This window comes from Plecotus auritus, assembly GCF_963455305.1.
Source record: "Plecotus auritus genome assembly, chromosome: X".
Classification (NCBI taxonomy): domain Eukaryota; kingdom Metazoa; phylum Chordata; class Mammalia; order Chiroptera; family Vespertilionidae; genus Plecotus; species Plecotus auritus.
The window spans coordinates 111,037,749-111,043,748 of NC_137784.1; positions in this window are offsets into that span (position 1 = coordinate 111,037,749).

Sequence of the window (6,000 nt, forward strand, 5' to 3'; positions counted from 1 at the left end):
AGTTTTTACAGGCTACCACAGACCTGTCTTTAAACTGGCCTTACTACATTCTGATTGAAGGCTTGATTATCTGCTCTCAAAATCCAGAAAACAGGAATTGTTAAGAAAATGTAAGTTGCTCTACGAGGTAACTCTGTGTGTGTACTTGATATGTAATTGTTTATGATCACATAAAATGGTCATGACATAACTAGCTAGAGACCCACTGAAAATGAGGCAGGATAAAGGCTAGAAATGTAACATGTGCTTCACATAAAGAAATAATTTGAAAAGATGCTGGGTGTTTTTTTTTTCTGTGTATGCTCTATTAGTTATTAGTCTCCATGAAGGGATATTGGAACAACTTAGAAAAAGGTTTCAGCATATACAAATAAGTGAGACAGAAAGCACTGTTCATTCATACATTCAATATTGTGCAGCTTTAAGGTTTGCAGTTTAACCCAGTGTCAACCAGCAACAAATTCTAGCAATTCAGCTGATAAGGCAGATGAAAGGTTAATTTACTGGCAGTATGCCATGAACACATACTGAAGTAACAATGATTTTCTAAAGCAAAAGTAAGCACTGAGTATGAGGCAAATCAACTAATTGTTAACTTTATTAAAAAAGTAGAATTAAAGTTCTTAAAATTTTTTCATTTACTTTTTTTAAACAATGTCTTCTATAACTTTGTAGAATCTGAATTTTCTATTTGTTTTTTCCACATTCAAGATGAAATTCAATATCACCTAATTTTTCAGGTGCCAATGTGAAATTCAGTATCTAGAAAATCCATGCAAGCTTATCTATTCAAAAGCAAAGGGTGAGTTTCTTGAGTCATTCTTTATGGAAATCTTTCTAAAATGTATTAGATGTAGCTTTGGCTTCTTAGAAAATATTGAACATAATTTGGCCTCTGGTTGAAGGCTTGGGATCACAAATGTCCTGGGAAATATTATAGTTCTTCTTCTTCGGTGACAGAGGGTTATTTGTCACTTCTATTATTTTTTTTTACTTGAAAATATATTTATTTATTTTAAATTTTATTTTTCAATTACAGCTTACGTTCAATATTATCTTTTTGTATTAGTTTCTGGTGTACGCTGTAGTGGTTAGACTTCTACTCTTACTTGCCACAATATCTGCCATAGTGGACTATCCAGCTCCCTTCTGTAAAACGTAATAGCCAATCATGAATGTTGAATAAGAGTTACTCAGTGAATGAGGGGCCTCAGGGAGCAAAGTGCAGGGCTTTCATGCAGAAGATCTATGACTGCTCTTATTTGTGTATGGGATCTTTCACAATATGTTCCATAAAAGACCATGTTCTAGAGGGCTAAGGTTGTCAGGCAAATGACCTCTAGAAAAAAAATATATATATATGAAAGTAGCCAGATGAGGGAAATTCAAGTGAAAACCACAGTGTGATACTACTCTACACCCATTAGGAGGGCCAAAATAAAAACAGAAATGGGGAAGAAATTTGAGTTGTTATACATTGTTGGTGGGAATGTAAAATTGTGTACCTACTGTGGCAGTCTGACAGTTCCTCAAAATGTCAAACAGTTACCATATGACCTAGCACTTCTATGCCTAGCTACATGCCAAAAGAATTGAAAGCAGGGTCTCAAAGAAATATTTGTACACTTATGTTCATAGCAGCACTATTCACAATAGTTAAAAGATAGAAAAAACCCAAGTGTCTCTCAACAGATGAATGGATACACAAAATGTGATATATCCACAAAATGGAATATTATTCCATCATCAAAAGGAATGAAGTGCTGATAGATGCTACAACATGAATGGACCTCAAAAACATTATGCTAAATGGAAGAAGCCAGTCACAGTGGCCACATATTGCATGGTTCAATTTATATTAAATATCCAGAATAGGCAATCCATAGAATAAAAAAGCAAATTAGTGATTGCGAGGGCCTAGTCAAGGGGAGAAAGTAGAATAACTACTTAATGGGTATGCTGTCTCCTTTGGAGATAACAAAAATATTCTGGAATTAGATAGTGATGATGGTCCTATTCACTACTTTGTACACTTTAAGTGAGTGAATTGGATAGTATGTGTATTATATATTAATGATATTATTGTATTTCTTAAAAGTCTACAGACACATGAAAACAAACCAAAAAAAGCCTCATGAGTGATGAAATTGGCTACACCAATCTTTCTTAGATTCTCCTTGGACACAAATTCTAATTAGTGCTACTAAGTTGAATTTCAAGAGTAAATTAAGTTCCATACTGTAACTGACTAAGTATATAATGGAAAGTACTGTAAAAGTATATATTCTGTGAGTTTATGAGTTTATATTTCAAGAAAATTTTGACAACTAAATTATATAGGCTGCCTGAATACATTTGAAAGAATAATACCTCTCCCAAATTTTATATATATATATATATATATATATATATATATATATATACACACACACACACACACATACATACACATACACTGAGTGGCCAGATTATTATGATCTCTGAATGCATAATAATCTGGCCACTAAGTATATATATATATATATATATATATATATATATATATATATATATGAGGCCCAGTGCATGAATTCGTGCATGTGCATGGGTGGGGTCCGGCCAGCCTGGCCAGAGGGAGGGGACATGGGCAGTTGCCTGGGCCTGCCTGCTGGTTGAACTCCTGGTCGAGGGGACAATTTGCATATTAGCCTTTTATTATATAGGATATACACTGAGTGGCCAGATTATTATGCATTCAGAGATCATAATAATCTGGCCACTCAGTGTACCTATATGTGTGTGTGTGTGTAATTTGCTCAGAATATAAACAGTGAGGGTATGTAGAAATATTTTTTTCTACAAGGGTCCATGAAGTATAGAAACAGATACTAAATAATTTTGAGCTTTTACATGAATAATGCAAACAGAAAATGGACTCTGGCCATGCAATTTATGTAAGATAGGGGTAATTGAAGAAGGAATTTTCGTGTGTGTTTTTTAACTCAGCCTGTAACCTTTTCTGGGTCCCTAGCCAAATCCTCAAAACACTTCCTTCAGACTGGAACTATTTTTGGAACTGGCATAGAAAAAGCTAGATGCTCTGAAAGGGTTCTTTAGGAGCCAATCAGCCCTAAAAACTGAAGTCCTCCTTCAGTCCACAAGGCAGGCAGAATAGTCAAAGCAACTGGGGCAAATAGGATTCCTACATAACATCAAAAGCATGTGAGATTCTGCAGCAACTGGGAATACTTCAGGATTGGCATGTAATTGCTTAGAACTAATTTCACCAGAAGAGTTTAACAAGGTGGACATTTCACCACATCAAGAACCCTTTCAGAACAGTGCATGGCATATAATGTTATAAACCCCCACAACGGAACGTGTGTGTGTGTTTAAACCAAACCTAACATGCTGATAACAGCTGCTAGAAGGTAGTATTTATTTTAGAGTCACGCTTGTAAATGTAAAATAATTATGGATCCCAGTTTAGCTCTTTTCTAATTGCAGAATTATATTTTTGCTGCTGTTATCTTAGAATCATTTTTAAATGTCACCTTGAAATAGATATATGTATTTTAAGTATTAACACAAAGGTAATGAAAAACAGTTTTTAAATATTTGGTGTATATTCATTTTCTCTGTAAGAATCATAAATGTTAAACTAAACAAATTACCTATAATGGAAATGATGACTGATTCAAGAGCAAGCTCTGCAAAGACATTATACAAAAACTTTGGTGTACTACAGAAGACTTTATTGCACTTATGAAATTCTAACCTGAATTACATTCCATGGTGATAACATGGTAAATGTAGTGTTATTAAAGTAAGTGAACACATAAAAAAAAGAAAAGAAAGAAAGAAAAAGCTAGATGCAACAATTAAAAAGAGCTGTTGTGACGATGGAAAGAATTTCTCTCCTGCAGCTGTGCTTATCTGACTGTGTATAAAAGACAGGGAGGGTGTCCATTTTCCCTATATTTTAAATAAGATCAACTTTTGCAGACAATACAGTTTTATCTTCACTGTCTTAGATTTTAGTGAGAGGAATACAATTTTGCTTGTTTATGTTTTTTAATCCTCTAATGTAGAGCATAAAGTTTCCATTGCTTAACACATTTGTATTTGTATAGTATTTGGAATTCACAAGTGGTTTCATTCCATTCATCATTGGAGCTCTAAAAAAATACTCAAAAGCAAGAGTGATAACCCCAAAATAACAGTGAAGAAAATACAGCTAGTAGAGGTTACTTATCTGAGGTTACAAAGCCTTAAATGATAGAACCACAAGTAGAGGCAAGATCTTCTGACTCCAAAATTCATGTTTAAATATCAGCAGAGAACTGTAAATAGAGATCATTTCTAACCTCTTATCTCACTTTGGACTCTTAAACAAGAAAAGCCAGTCATTTTTATGTAGTACTCATGACTCTCAAAATTACGTGCATGTCTGTTGTATCACCATTTTCATAATATCCCTGAGTTGTGCTGCACCAACATTTATCTATGATGTACCAGGCACTGTTCTAGATGTTGAACAAAACTGGTAAGATCGCTGCTATCATGGAACTTCCTTTGCTCATTTAAATAGAATCGACCCAAGCCACTATGCTCAATTAATATTTGACAAAGGAGGCATGAACATACAATGGAGTCAAGACAGTCTCTTCAATAAATGTTGTTGGGAAAATTGGACAGATACATGCAAAAAATGAAACTAGACCACCAACTTACACCATACACAAAAATAAACTCAAAATGGATAAAGGACTTAAACATAAGATGGGAAACCATAAAAATACTAGAGGAATCCACAGGCAGCAAAATCTCAGACATATGCCGAAGCAATTTCTTCACTGATACTGCTCCTAGGGCAATGGAAACTAAAGAGAAAATAAACAAATGGAACTACATCAAAATAAAAAGCTTTTGCACAGCAAAAGAAACCATCAACAAAACAAGAAAGCCCACTGCATGGGAGAACATATTTGCCAATGTTATCACCAATAAGGGTTTAATCTCCAACATTTACAGGGAACTCATACAACTTAACAAAAGGAAGATAAACAGCACAATCAAAAAATGAGCAACAGACCTAAATAGATACTTTTTGAAAGAAGACAGAAGGAAGGCCAAGAGACATATGAAAACTTACTCAAAGTCACTAATTAGCTGAGAGATGCAAATCAAAACAACAATGTGGTACCATCTCACACCTGTCAGAATGGCTATCATCAACAAATCAACAAACGACAAGTGCTGGCGAGGATGCGGAGAAAAAGGAACCCTCGTGCACTGCTGGTGGGAATGCAGACTGGTGCAGCCACTGTGGAGAACAGTATGGAGTTTCCTCAAAAAACTAAAAATGGAACTCCCATTTGACCCAGTGATCCTACTTCTAGGAATATATCCCAAGAAACTAGAAACACCAATTAGAAAGGATATATGCACCCCTATGTTCATAGCAGCACAATTCACCATAGCTAAGATTTGGAAACAGCCTAAGTGCCCATCAGCAGATGAGTGGATTAAAAAACTGTGGTACATCTACACAATGGAATACTATGCTGCAATAAAAAGGGAGTACTTACTATTTGCAACAGCATGGATGGAACTGGAGAGCATTATGCTAAGTGAAATAAGCTAGTCAGAGAAAGATAAATATCACGATCTCACTCATTTATGGAATATAATGAACAACATAAACTGATGAACAAAAACAGATCCAGAGACAGAAAAACATCGATCAGACCATCAAACCTCAGAGGGAAGGTAAGGGAGGGTGGGGGTAAGGGGAGAAATCAACCAAAGGACTTGTATGCATGCATATAAGCCTAACCAGTGGATACAGAACCCAGAGGGGTGAGGGTATGAGTGGGAGGATAGGGAGGTAATGGGGGAATAAGAACACATATATAACACCTTAATCAATAAAAAATTTAAAATAAAATAAAATAGAGAAGAAACCTAAGGCACAGAAAAGCAAAATGATTATGAGAGTCAATGAAGTTCTAGAAGCAC